The following is a 15,883-nucleotide window of genomic DNA, read 5'->3' as shown; positions in this document are numbered from 1 at the left end:
AACCATTTAAAATGCAGGAACCTGTGACGTGTCAAGGCGATGTGTCTTGTAAATTCTTGAAGCCAAGCTTGGAAGAATTCTCTGCCACTTAACAATGCACTCAAGCTGACATAACGTTCTTCGACACAGCGAGAGTTCATCACACTTTTACTCTAATTTAATATTATAATCACAATGAATTAGAATGAATTCATTTTTATTACGCTAAAAAACATCTACAATACTCATTTTCTTGAACAATTTTCAATCACAATCTAGAGGCTCATTTTCTTCGGCAGACAGAAAATTTACCGCAATCAAAGCTAGAACTATTCTAATGGCCTGAGATACCAGCTCCTGTATCATCAGCTCCAATTGCCATAAATTCAAAATTAAATAGCAACAATTATTTTCCCCATCGTATATTGCTTAGTAATTTATATATCAGCAAGGAACATCGCAAGAACACGGCGCTGTCCAGTAAGGCCTCTTCCATAGGCAGTTTTTTTAAAGCTGCGACTGCAGTTCAGGGGAATGGCGAAAAAAGTGAGTTGGGGTAATATAATTGCTTCAATGGAAAATTAATCAATAATTTACTAGAAACAATTTGTTTTTTGAAAATACGTCATATTTTGAATGTAAAACCATTGAAATTCCACAATTTAATAATACAGTAAAAATAAATAAATTGGACTAAATTTCCAATAAATGCATGAAAACCCAAGTTGGAGAATATAGATGAAGCAGCAGTTAAGTATACTTTTTAGTAATTGCAGCAGATACGAAATATTATCGTTGTTTTGAAAATCTTTTGTTTAAAAATATGCACATATTCCAAAATCCTTTAATCTGAAGCAGCGGAGGGAGAAGGCAATATTTTAACATCGCTTCCAGACAGAAGCACGTTGCCGTGTGGCGGTCATGCGATGTTATTAATAAATTTTCTTTGCAATTAATTTTTTATGAACTAGTTTAAATTAGAGTAAGATTCGATTCAGATTATACCAAACAAAATAACAAAGACTGTTCTGATATTATACCAACACAAGCGACCGATTAAACAACAATCGCGGCGGAAAATTGAAACTATTTCAAAGTAGATGTAAGTCTTTAAACTTGTTCAAATGTCTTTTCATTCTGTCTTGCAAGCGTCTGGCAATGAATGCACAGGAATATTTAGAAGAGAACTAGAAGGGAGCTGACGGGATTGGAGGCAGAATAAAATGTATGCAAATTATTCAGAAGATATCGTCTCTGATGAGGTTTTCATCTGCACTCTTGTTCCCCCGGCAGTGTAGTCGTAAATACCACACCTAAGTGCGGCAAAATATTGATCCTTGTAATCTCTGGAATCTGCACACACAATCCGACTCCGCGGCAAATTTCAGTAAACCGAATTGGTTGCACAGAAACTTTCAGAAGCATATTCGCCTTGCACGTTCGATTCTTTAAGCCCTCGAAAAATCGAGTGAAATCTACGAAATCCACGAACTACCTTTAAAATCATTCAACAAAAAATAAAATCTGAGGATAATTGAAAATGTTATGATCGCCCGACCCTGACTCAAATGTCTTTTTTTTTTTTTTTTTGCTGCAGAATTTGAAAGTATTTTTAAATGCAATTTATGTAAAGAAGGATGTTTAAAAGTTATTGATCAAGTGTTTCCGTTTGTACACATCGCGCAAAGATTAATTTGAATTGCCAGCTTACCTCTATGCATTAGGATATTGGACCATAATAACAAAACTGAATCGTAAAAACAAACTCGTTCGACGGTGGATTTGCAGGTGTTATTAATAGCGGATTAGTGCTTAATCTTATTAATCTAACCATACGTATTCATGAAAATTTTTTGTCATAAATAAAGTAAATTTCTAGAAACAGGCCTCCATCGTAGACCAAAGTTGGTATTTGCTGCTGATTAGGCTCAAATTATGCGCTTTAACTTGTAGCCTAAGCCCTCGCAAATGAACAAAAATAATCACGTGAACGGAAGAAAATTCCAAGTACAGTAAATTGTGAGGGGAAATAATGTAATACATCCCCTCCTTATATAAGTCAGTAAGCCAGAATTTTCCTTCAGATACGCCTCTGCAATTTAATTGGACAAAATACACATAATTTCTATTTTAACGAACATTGTGTCCAGCCAGTAAGTTAGAAAATTCCCTGAAGGACATCATAAAACCAATTTAAGTGCATAAACAAACTACCATTTATTTAACAACACATGCACAGTTAAATTGAAAAAACTCGCTGCTCGTGAAATAGCCAGAAAGTAAATAAAAAATTAACGCTGACTAGGATGTTATAGCCCATTACAGCGGCGCAATACAAATTGGCCTAAAAAGCGACATCTGCCAGGACCAGGAGAAGAAAGGCAGTTCAACAAGTAGTCTTGTACGGCGAGCCAGGCTCAACAAGTAGCGCGTAAGAAGCTCTGGATCCTATGGAGCAGCAGCAGCAGCAGCGGCATCAGCGGCAGTTTCCGCAACAAGTTGCGAGGGACCAAAGAAGCAAAACGGCTGCGCAACAGGCTCATTAGACTCCGTGCTAACGTGCGCAATATCTGCCGTCATTTGCTTAGGAATTAATAATACTTGAATTCTAGGCTTGGCACTTGTAAAGGTTGCTCTGGGCTGCGGCTCACTTTTTTTGTGCAAAAATCCAAAATAATCTTCGGATCGTCTGCTTGTCTCAAGATCACCAAAAATTAGAAAGGAAAGAAAACGCCAAGGAAACTTATCGTATAGTATTCATTGACAAAAGATGTATTTAATTTATTTTGCGTATTTGTTGCTTTTAATTTTTTCCAGAAAATTTCGTTCTAGTTCATGCAATAAAATTCGTTCGTTGATTGAGCGCAATGAACCATACAAGAGGCAATGACAAAATGCCAACTCGGAACACGTATCTCTCGAGTATAAATAAGCGATCACGCTCCTGACATGCAGTGCTACATTTTCCTTCAGTATTATAGGAGGATCATTGCTCCGTATGAGCACGATTGTATATGTGCACTTGATGGAGAGCCTAGCATCAGAAAATCATCTTCAACTTCGTCAATAAATAATGCACAAACTATTGTACTTTTATTATTCAAAAAAGTACATGTAATAAAATTTGTTGAGAATACTCAGTGATTCAGGAAATTTCGAATTAATTTAATGATAGTTAATAACATCAAGTGTTGTGTAACCATATGATCTTATTTTACCAAAGATTTTTCTGACATGGAAGGTAAAATATCTTCGTGTTATTCGATCGGATTTGCAATACAATTGTGAATTAATAAATTTGCTGCGTTCGGTCTAAATAAATATCAGATTGTACAAATATATACAAAAAGATTATAATCGTGGTCCGGATTTATGTATTAATTTTATTCATGACTTTAATCCATAGCCAAAGTTACGAAACTTTATTAATGAATCAATACATAATTTGATCGAGTACAAATTGATGGGAGTTTTTTATTATTACAAATAAATCTCATTTATCTACAGTAATACAATGCCTGCTACGATATACATGTCTCCATGATTGAGTGCAGATTTTACGATTTATTTTTTCTAATTTTATGAAGAAAAAATTGACGGAAGTTTCTCTCATTGGATGCAAGAGTCAACATATTGGCCTGTAAGTCCGATTTTTTAACAGACTGGCGGGCCTTCAAGCACCGCGCGTAACTTCTCTGGCCGTAACTTTAAAGCGCAAGCTCCTCTTGAAATTCAGAATGAGAAAGAGAAGGCAGGGAGACAGTGAAGAGCTGTACAGCAGATGTTCGGTTATCGCAGGACCGAAGCGGCAGTTACGGACGTGAAAAATAAAGCTGCCATGTCCGAGCAACTGTCTCGATAGATTCATATAACCTTATCTTTTTGAGCTTGAATTTGAAATTAGTTCTGATTTTATAAGTTTATTGTGCTGATTATTGATGGGTGAATGCGGTGAAAAAATAGACTTTAATATATTGGACAAAACTGTTTGGGGAAATGGAAAAGGTTTATTTTGAACCTTGTGCGCCATGACAAAATATTTTTAATAATGCCAGATAAATTTGCTGTTTAAAATCTACGCTATAATTAATAACTCCCGCTTAATTCTAATTATTATTATTATGATGAAATAAATACTAAACATTCACGCACCCCGAATGCACGATGAAATATATTTTTTAATATTTACATCCTATCCAGTATCTGCAGGTGAATTAAAGAAGTCAAGCGATCGAGTTCAGTGAGAGGGCCGAAAAAATATGAAGTGGGCCGCATCACGAATATTAAACGTCGAGAATAATTACGAGTCTTGTACGAATATTTCCTCAGTTAATAATAACGAGTTTAGTACGAGTATTTCCCCAAATAATAATTACGAGTCTAGTACGAGTATTTCCCTAGATAATAATTACGAGTCAAGTACAGGCTTTTCCCCAGATAATAATTACGAGTCTAGTACGAGTATTTCCCCCAGATAATAATTACGAGTCTTGTACGAATATTTCCTTAGAGAATAATTAAGAGTCCAGTACGAGTATTTCCCCAGATAATAATTACGAGTCTAGTACGAGTATTTCCCCCAGATAATAATTACGAGTCTTGTACGAATAATTCCTCAGATAATAATTACGACTCTAATACGAGTATTTCCCCAAATAATAATTGCGAGTCTAGCACGAGCATTTGCCCAGATAATAATTACGAGTCTAGTACGAGTATTTCCATTGATAATAATTCCGAGTCTAGTGAGTCTAGTACGAGTATTTCCCCAGATAATAATTACGAGTCTCGTACGAGTTTTTCCTTAGAAATTGAATGAAAATTAATTGTTCCGCTAAACGATGAAACCTCTTGGGACGTCATTAATAAAAGGTTTCTATTCCTCAACACTCAAACAATTATTAAGAGTAAAGTAGCTACCTGATGTGCTTTACATAATTGAATATTTTGTCAAATGGGATGATTTCTTTGCTTATTTGTTGGTATTATTTACGAGAAAGAGTGAGCTTGAGCGCTTGTAAAAATTGGAAATGAGCTTCTTTCGAAATACATATTTTTCCAGTTATTGCTGGCCACAGTAATAAACACGTTGTTTTCATCAAACTATGCTGACTTAGGTTGAAAAAAAAAAACAGAATAACAACAAACATCAGTGGCCTTTTTTGATAGTAATTACATTAAAGAAGTGATTAATGAGCCGTGTTAAAATGTCAGTCAATCGAACATTTTCTCGAACCGTTACAACGAACTTCCAAATTAAGAACTACTGACCGAACCAAATCTTCTAGACCTAATTTGAATTCGTTTTAAATTTATCTATAATTATTTTTAGCGAATATTAGTGCATTTGCGTTAAAATCTAATAATTATTAGCAACTATGCATATGGAACACTAAAAAGAAGAAAATGCGCCAACGATGCATAATTCAATATGGAGCCTTATTCGGAGCATGGAGCAGTTATCTGAATTGAAGGTCGTTCGCAAATAATAAAAAATGATTAGTAATTTTTCTAAAACAAAAGAGATTCGACAAATACAAAATTTAGCGATGCCTGTAGAAACTTTGTTTTTATCGAGTATACATCCAATAAAAATGCATTTTTTTGTAAACTGTGGTTTACAAAAACATTAGTGGTTTCTAACATAATAATTGTGGAAATGGCTCTATGTGAGTTCAAATTACTGAATTAAAGGAAATTAGACTTTTTTGTGCAGCCTAGTGAAAACAGGGCAATATGCGCAAATATTTGAAACGGAGAAACCTCGGAAAAAAATTCAATGTTTCCCCTATTAAAGTGAATATACAGGCATTATTTATGCACAAAGTCCACATTAGGATAACAGGTAAAGGTTTAATGGAGGAAGAAAAAATAAAGCGAGAGATATGGGATATCGCGGCCAAATAATTGTAAGGCACAAATAAAATGGACTTCTTAGTTTATTCGAATAACTGAAATAGAACGAGTAAAATACTTTCTGAAGAAGGTGTCACGATTATTTTTAGAATGTTAAAGAGTAAAGAACATGATAAAAATTGGGTTTACCTGACTGATGGTAGAGTAATGGTAGAGTTGAGGTCGTACTTCGGTGATCAGCGCCATGTTTGAAGAAAATTTCGTGTTTTGAGGAAAAGGCAACTCCGGGAAACTAGCTTTTGATTTTGCTCGTGTTTCTTGTTCACTTCCTGCCCTGAATTTTGATCAATTTCTGAGCGATGAGTTGCGCAGCCTATAATGTAGCAAATAATATCTTTGAAATTTATACAAGCTGCCACAAACGACTAATTCCTACTTTTGATTCGATTAGTATGCAGTAACTGTTAACAAAGTAAACTGCTCAAGTTTATTGTGGGTTAAAGTGACGAAGACGACCTATCGCACTCTAGTTGATGTTGCTGGACAATAATCTTCGAAGCATCACAGTTAAACTTCAATAAAGGAAAGACTTCTTCAACACCAGTTTAATTTATTATTGCAGAACAAAAAACTCGTGAATGTCGAAGTACTTGACCTGGCAGCAGCTTCGATGCCAAGAGAAACAAGGACTCGGGAGGGAATACTAAATTAGCTGGCGATTTACAAGCTCCTTTCCGAATGGGAAAATTAAATTTGCGCGACTCTGAGCTGAGACTGATCCGATCGAGGAGAGCAAGATTGTGCTTGGAATTAGTGGCGTCTTTCAACCTGTTGGTGCGTCAGCCAGAGCTGCTGGGATCGAAAGACGTACTCGAAAGGCCAGCCCAAGGGCAACTGAGGGAAGAAAGGCTTCGTGTGAGGGAACTGGGCGGCCGTATCGCAGTTAACAGCCACGCCTGTTGACCTAAGGTAACGCCTTCCCTCGCATGCTTTCTAAGGAACACTAGCAGTTTGCCCGCTGCGATGCCGCACCCATTTTCCCCTTACATACCTCCTATATCCCTCATAAATCGTGCCCATACATGGCTCATCGCACCCGTCATGGGCATTACCTCATAAACATGGAAAGATTCAGTCATGAGATGAGGGAAACTTATGAGATGTTCATCATGGGTCACTCATTTGACTCACATCTCCATGAAACGCTCCTCCTTTTTTCCCCTCGGGCGCCTCCCAGTTCGGCTGAGGCGCCTCCCGTTGCCCTCGCAGGTCGCGCGGAAAAAAGCGCTTGGCCAGAGCGCCTGCGCGCCGTGTTCTCTATCGACGAACACAAAGCGTTGCGTTAAAGGGAACACTATGCAAGAAAATGCACCTAAACAGATGCTCTGCTAATGTTCCTACACAATGAGGTGTCTCATTCGCCTATTTATCAACGTTAGATTTCAATCGGAGAAAACGATGCAGCAACCGTTTTTCCGACGTGGTCGCGGGTGCTCATCCCTGCTTTGTTAGTGAATTAATCCATTGAACAAACGACTATAGGCCGGCAAGAGCACCCAGAGTGTAACTGCAGTGTTAAAATTATTCAGGATATTATATGGAATTTCGCGGGTAAGTAAAACTGAAATGTAAAACTGGAGTAGTCGACTACAATTTTTTTTTAAGTTTTCCAAGAAAAAATTAGCTCAAAATTTCTTCATATGTCGATTGAATATATTTTCCATCAACAATTTAAATACTGCTCGCTGCAAAGCATAACATTTTGACGACTATCTTAGTTTAGGATAAAAATCCGAGCACTTGGGATTCTCATCAACTTTTAGGATAAATGTGAGCCTAAATACACTAAATTAAATATAAGCAGCGAATAAAATTCGACAGAAAATGGAAAACCGAACAGTAGTTAATTAGAAGCTGTTCAACAGAGGCTAGGAAAAATAAATTCAACCGTTTTAGCCGCAGAACATTAATACTCAGAAACCCTATAAGCTTCTTCAAGCACTTCAAGTTTTCATAACCGCGATCAACTACTTGATTGTTAATTGAAATCACAGACAAATTACGAGCGTTAATGAAAAATATATTTTTTGTATTTTACTGGAGTTTTAACTCCATATTTACACGCATGCTTTTATAAACAGCCGCCATTTATCAAATTTATATTGAATATATAGAAAAAACATTTTAACACTAATCATTGAAATATACCAACTTATCTTAACTTGAACAGACCATGCAATCAGATTTTTCGAAAATTTTATTCGACAAGCGATTATATTGACAAAAAATTCGTAATTATTCTGCGGGTAGGTGAACGAGGTTCCGAATTATAAAAGTGAGAGAGTTCAGATTATCAATTCAACAATTTAAAGCGAGTGAAAGCATATCAATAAAAACATGGATGACAGTAGCCTCATGCATACATCTCCAATTAGTTCCCGTTATTCATAGCTATTTACATCCCAAACCAGAATAACGTCACTTGATTCATTAAAATCTAATCCCAACTATAACAGGAATTGATGTAAACAGTACGCTAAGCTCTCGCAACTCTGACGTAAAATCGAAATATTACGAAATATACGACCAACCGTACGAACCATATCGTTTGAACAAAAGCCAGGAACAACATTCAAAACAAAATTCAAAACAACATTAAAAAAACATTCAAAACAACATTCACAAAACGTTAAAAAACTTCAAAACAACATAAAAAATTCAAACCGTTATTACTTCAAGCTAATCAATAGAGAGCATTGGCATACATGATGTGACTGAAAATAACCATAGTAAGTGAAACATATTATATTGTGCAGGTAAACGTAAATACGACATGAATGGCTTATAACGAATAACGTCAATTGCGCCGCACTAAGGACAAATATTTGTCTTACAAAAGCAGAGTCACTACCCGTGCAGTTAAGCGATCTGTAATATAATAATTATGTTATTCTTAATGTTATAGAGTAAATACCAGATCTTCGGAGTCCTTTGGTCACGGGAGCATGCAGACTGTACTCACCTGCAGAAAAGGAGAAGAAGAATGCGTTAATTTTGCACATAGTAGAAAGGAAAAATTACACGACTATGAATTCAATAGAAAAATCTTAAAACAATAGAAAATAATAATAAATGTGAACATAAATAACGATGAAAAAGGTGCTTAAAAAGCTTCAATTTCAATCTAAAGAAGAGCAACAATATTTTAGGTGAAAATAACAGAACATCCAAAGTTTGGAGTGATAATAGACTGCAAACTCATGAGTGGCATTAGATTATCACATAGATTGTCATCTGGGCCAGTAAAAATTCTTATGAAACCAGATTAAATAACACTTATACATACTAAAGGTTAAATAATTTACTCAAAATCTCATTTATGAGCGAGTGAAAACGCCTACAAGCCGACCCACAATATCACGATTATATTTTATTCAAAATGTTACTTTAGACATGTAAGCTGAACACCATAAAGCCATGACCGGCTTAGCGTTCACGAGATCGCGTCTTGAAGCAGAGCAGCTGACATATGGCGCTGCTGCTAAGCTCTCATCGCCTGCCACAGCGTACCCTGTGCGAGATCATTTCCGGAACTCAGCATATTCCTGATAATAATTACTCGATATTTATTTGATATTTATAATCGCTTATTAAGCTTAATGTTAATTGCTAATATTTACATAATGTTATAAGATACCCTTTTAATTTAAAGTTCCTGATTCAGTTAAACACTCTGAATCTGCAATGAATTCTCGCACCTGTTTTTTTCCGATAAATTTTTCAAGTCATTCACCAAATTATTCTCCAGCTAAATGGTAGTTTGCCATGACACTAGGAATAAATAAGCATAATTAAAATGTGTAAGCATAATTAGTTATTCATGCCATTTGAATAAGAAACAACGCATCTTTATTGCCGAATACTCAAGTTTATTAGATATTTGCATTGTGTATCTATGTTCAGATGCTGTTCATGGCTTGCGGTAGTTATAAGTGAGTTCTCTGTTAATTAAGTAATGGTGGGTGGTGATGAGGTCTTCAATTTATTTCAAATATTCTTTAAGGTACATTTGGATCAGACTGAGCATATATATAGGCAAGCAGAACGTGTGGAGCGGCGCATCTATTAAGAAACTTGAGAGGTCGGACAAGCCCTGACAGTTCGTTCGAGGGAGAACTTCGTCCGCCTCGACCCTCATTAACAGCGATCAACCTCGATGCTTGCGATCACTTTCTCATGTAAGAAATAATAATGAGTCTAATGACGCTGGTACAAAGTAATTAATTGAGTGTGTTCAATACAGTTCGATGATATTTTTTCTTATGCCGATTTGTGTTGTGTGACTGATTTGTTTAGAAAATGATATTTGAAAAATACTGCTTCATGAATCTATATATGTCAACTTCGTCGACGAAATAATTTTAATTTCATCTATAATTTGAAAGAGAGTCGCAGATATATTTACTTATAATACATTTCTGTAGGAACATTCAATCCAATCTTCAGTAAAAATAAATGTTAAAGCATGCCTCAATTTTTAAAGTTAAAAGATGGCCGTTCAAGGAAGATATAGGGCAAGTTTTTTTATCGTAAGACTTTCATTCTAAAAATAAGATGTCATGTTATAGCAATATTTTATAGAATTTAAAATCTAAAAGATTGACTGTAAGCTGGCGACTTGATTCCAAAAACGTCCTATTATTGAAAACTCGTAGCGAGTCTGGAAGGATGAATTTCTTGAGTATCATAAGATCCTCGAGAGATGAATGGCGGCAGACATCTCCTCGCAGCCGCAAAATACTCGCTGTAATTAGCGCAGAAGCCTCCCATATTCGTCGCTGTCGTGGCGACGTGTAAAATTCGTCCCACCTTTTGCAAGGCTTGTATCGTTACACGGAGCGCCCCAGCGCCAGAGATTAGTCGTCGGGACCGACGTGTTTGATGTGCAATGAGCGAGAGATCGCCTCGGTGATACGCTTCCCAGGAACGCGATGAGAGATGTCCAATCTATCATCCACATCTATCATCCACAATTATTACTCAACGATGAAAAGATTACGTAGATTTTAACCAAAAATAGATATTCATTAAAGCTGCTCGTTGAAAGCCAAGATAAATTATTTTATTTTTACTGAAGTAGTAGCACTAAATGAGAAATAAAATAACTTCCAATCTAGAAAATTTCATTAGGAAGCCCGCAGAGGCTTCGGCTGAGACGACACTTGAAATTTCCTGTTTGAATCTACAAAATTAATCAGGAGGATTGTTAAATATACTCTTCAAAGTTAAAATAAATTAGACTAATACTTGAGGACACCAAATAATGCATGTTAAATTAGGCTAAAAATTTAAGACAATTTTGATCTTTTCCCTCGGCCGTTAAGTGCAGGTTGTCTCTGATGAACGTTATGGTAGTTATATATGAAGGCTGCCTACTTATTTGTATATAAGCAATAATTCGCTAGTGTGCTAGAAGACTGGAATAGCTAGTACATGAGGATATTAGGGAGCGTGTTAATTATTCTGAACAAAGTTCGCATGGAGAAATGAAATCATTGTTCAATTCAAAATGCAGGGTTTTTCTAAATGATGGACCCTAATAAGTTAATTCTTATTTATTTAGGAATAAATTTAGGATCTTCATTTCCTACGAGTCCTACCCAACGCTCAGGAAGTGACTGATTGTCACTTACTGAGAGGGCAAGGGGGACATATTGAGCATTTAGAAAAAAAGGAGAAAAACCTTGAATCTTTCTCTTTGAATTGGTGTATAAATTATACGAATTTATTAAATTGGGTCCATCATTTAAAATAACCCTGTATGTTTTACCAGAAAATATTAAATATAATGCATTATTTACTACACGTTTCAAAACAGGAGTAACTGCAGAAAAGGGTTCGAACATACCATTGTTGACTCCACCTTGATTGAGTTTAATAAATTCATTTGGTGGAATATAAATACGGAATTAGGATTAGGAATTTGTTACCCAATTGGCGCTCTTGTTCCTAATAAATTTATATGATGGAATCAAACGAGTTAAGGTGTGGGTTACGTAATGGAAAGATTGTGACAAATCAGTGACTATCTGCCTTGATGTATTAGCTATATATTAAAGAATGTATTGCGTTTTTCTTGTTATTCGCAACATTTTCTGGAAATTTCGCGAATGTGGCTTCATATGTTGCCCATTAAATTACGAAGATGTTAATTCATTCCCAAACACTTAACACGCATATTTAGAAATTTTCGGTAATTATATGAAACTTTTTGACATTCTGAAAATATAGTCCGTACATATTCCACGTAATCTGGATGAATTTTGATAAATTTAAATAATATTTTTATGCGTTTTCAACAACTTTCCATAAGTTCTTCGCATATTTTAAATACAAATTCAATTCAATAGGGAACATTTTTCATACATGATCGACACATTTTTCACAGATATTCCATTTAATTCGAGTTCTTTGGAAATCAAGTTTGCATTGATTCATAATTAACTATTCATGCATTCAATTTATACATCGAATATAGTCCCATTTATTCCTAACATCGCTTGAATTTAAGTTGAATTATTATAATTTTTTTACAATTATTTATTATATGGTTGAAATCTGAACTATTCAACAGGCTGCTTGAGTGAGCAGCAACAGGCAGCACCAGCAGCATCAACAGGCTGCTTGAGTGAGCAGCAACAGGCAGCACCAGCAGCATCAACAGGCTGCTTGAGTGAGCAGCAACAGACAGTCTCAGGAGCATCAACAGGTATGGTATGCAGCAACGGACCCACATATCATATCAACAGCCAGCTAACCCCCCGTTTCCAGGCCTAGCATAAGAATGCAGTGAAATAAGAATGTTTTGTTATGGGCAACAGTTATCCGCACTGCAGCACACAATCCACAATAACAGCACAACAGTGAAGTCACAACAGCACTCCACAGCACCACAGCAGCACCACAAATGCAGTGCATGGGGCCCTACAGCAGCACCACAACAGCTGCCTCACAGCAACACAGCAACATCACACAAGCTCCACAACGACCACAAGACCACATCACAGCAGCACCACAGCCCAGACTTCAAAGCATCACAGCCTGAGCTGCTGAGGCCTGAAGCCTGCCGCGCTGTGGTATGCTGTGGCGGCAGAGCCGAGCTTTGTTTAATGCTCTGCCACTGAACAATAAGCTTCCCTCGATATAAAATTAACATTCATTTTTACTTTGCGAACAATCACTACTTTGTCGAATTATTCCACTCCCAGACGTATCATCAGTTCTCAATTAATTGAGAATTGAGAAATGTAAGTTAAGTGCATTGCAACTCTGGCGAGAGACAGATTTGGAATATTTTTAAGAGTATCGATGAGTGTAAATTCCGAAAGAAAATATTTCGTCCAAAAGCACGTTAGGTACATTTTTATGATTTTAAGAAAATAAAATACCAGCTATAGTTATATCTGATCTAGTTATACCTTCATTACGTATAAAAGCGTAAGCCACGTAGCTTCTAATACTCGAAGATTCCAGGTCCCGACTATCATATAATAATGCATAATTTGAAATAAAAATAAATAAAATTAGCCGAACTTTAAATTGACATAGCCTTACCACACTTCCAATTGATCATAGTTAGCCAATTTGCTAATATGAACAAGGCAACGCATCAATGGAATGGACTAATGCGCACGATATTTAAGAAGCAAATATTTAATGCTGAAATTTTATTACGAAGATCACATATATTGTTGAATATGGCTGCATATCATGAAACTAGAAATTCCTATGCGAAGCACTATGGAGGAAAATTCGCTCCCAGCAGAAGGAATCTTAGTAAAATTCTTTAAAATATTCACACCTTGGAACATCCGGCAAGTAAAGTTTATTGACCATATATATGAGTGAACATTTATAATATTATAGAATTATTATTCAGGGTATACCAATGTTACGATGAGTCGTAAAGATTTAAAGACGGAAAACTTTTTTTTTATATGTAAATTTTTCTGAAATCAATTTGGCAGAAAATAGACAAACAAATTGCATAGTAGGTGGAATAATAAACTATATATTGTTCACTTTTGAGTTCCGTTGACAGTGAATAATAATTACAGCTGAAGTGAAATACTTATAACGCACGTTAAATTCATAACTTCCTTATGAAACTGCAAATTGCAAAAATTATACAGAAACTATATAATTTATCACTGTAGTTCACACTGGACACTGTATAACTGTATAAAATTAAATGGATTTAACAGAAGTAAAGATCAGTTAAACTTTCAAAACTTCGATCCTCATTTAAAGTTTGTCAAAAATTTTCACTGAAAAACCTTTAATTCAGAATACATATATTTTTAGAGAATGTTTAAGTTCTATAACCATGTACGAATGCCACCACAGCTGAGGTTCTAAATCATTATTCAGGCCTAACGAAATATCAGACCAAACAAAAATTGTACCTATAAAATGTTTCATTGTTCTAAAAAAATACTAACAGAACTGTACAGTTTATAAAAAAAATCAGGCCTGAATCGACCGAATCCAATTGAAATTAGGCTTAAAAAGTCTTGATTGTCCAAGCAACTAGCAAACTATAGACATGAAGTTTTTATTTAAAAACCTATTACATTAGAAGCACCGCGTGTAGAAGATCTCTGTGAGCAGAACAAGATCACTTCTGTGTGTGAGAGGATCATTTGAGAGCGCGAGCTGTGCTTGCGGTAAGAAAAGAATTGCACTGCCGCATGGACTGCACTGCCATCGGTATTACACTTATGTGGGGATTGTTTAGACACAGAGATTGCACTGCCGTAAAGATTCCAAAGCCATCGTGATGGCACAGCCATAGTGATGGCACAGCCATAGTGATGGAACAGCCATAGTGATATAACAGCCATAGTGATATAACAGCTATAGTGATTGCACAGCCATAATGCTTTCACAGCCATATAGTGATTGCGCAGCCATAGTAATAGCACAACCATATGGAATGCACAGTCATAGTGATTGCACAGCCATAGTGACTGCACAGTCATAGTGATTGCACAGCCATAGTGAAGGCAGTCATAGTTATTGCACAGCCATAGTGAAGGCACAGCCATAGGGATTGCACAGTCATAGTGACTGCACAGTCATAGTGATTGCACAGCCATAGTGAAGGCAGTCATAGTTATTGCACAGCCATAGGGATGGCACAGCCATAGTGAAGGCACAGCCATAGTGATTGCACAGCCATAGGGATTGCACAGTCATAGTGACTGCACAGTCATAGTGATTGCACAGCCATAGTGAAGGCACAGCCATAGTGATTGCCCTCCCATTGCTACAGGAGACGATGCTAATTCGGAACGTAATTGAATTTAGAGGCAATAACAAGGGACATTTGCACCCAATAAGCGGACGCTTTTACAGCCTCGACCAGGCATGCATTGCATCTAAAATCTTGTCCAAGGGTCATCCGGCCTACAGAAAACTGAAAGTAAAATTGCTGGTCAAATTATATCGTGGTTCTCACATCATTACATTTGACGATAGTCTGAATTTGAGAAGATATCATTACGAGCACTGACCGAAGGGGGGAATGTTATGGATCGGGTCAGAGTGGAATGGTTACGAAGGTTATTTCAATAAACGATTACGTCTTTTTCACGCTCGAAATATAACCTAAATTATTTCGCCCACAGTTTACCTTTAAATTACATAAAATAAAAATAAAGTTGCTTGTGAAATTTTCAAGCAACAGTTTTGGTCACATTGAACCAAATGCTTTGTGACTGTAAAGAGAGATTACATTCCTCAATGAATCGAAAAATTAACTCCTCAAGCGTGAAATTACCTTATCGAGTTTCGAATGCGAATTCATACACAAGCAAGTAGGCATAAAACCTCGCACAGTTAATTAGTCTCTAATTTCATCGACAATATACAAGCCTGGATGCGGCAGCGATAATTAATATACGGCCACATAGTCCTTCTCACAGCCAGGCAAGAAATTCTGGTAATTAAAGAAGCTCGTGCAGAGACGCTAATCTCTGGCCACCGC

At 36.3% G+C, this 15,883-nt stretch overlaps 1 protein-coding gene across 1 annotated transcript in view; it reads right to left on the bottom strand.

The window, feature by feature from the left end:
• The window catches only part of LOC108680096 (CUGBP Elav-like family member 4), a 432,488-nt gene that overhangs the window by 242,227 nt on the left and 174,378 nt on the right, over positions 1-15,883 (bottom strand). The gene's annotated exons all lie outside the window — the stretch shown is intronic.

This window comes from Hyalella azteca, unplaced genomic scaffold (genome assembly GCF_000764305.2).
Source record: "Hyalella azteca isolate HAZT.00-mixed unplaced genomic scaffold, Hazt_2.0.2 contig4507, whole genome shotgun sequence".
Classification (NCBI taxonomy): domain Eukaryota; kingdom Metazoa; phylum Arthropoda; class Malacostraca; order Amphipoda; family Hyalellidae; genus Hyalella; species Hyalella azteca.
Note: the sequence above shows the minus strand (reverse complement) of the source record. Positions and strands in the feature narration are given on the sequence as shown.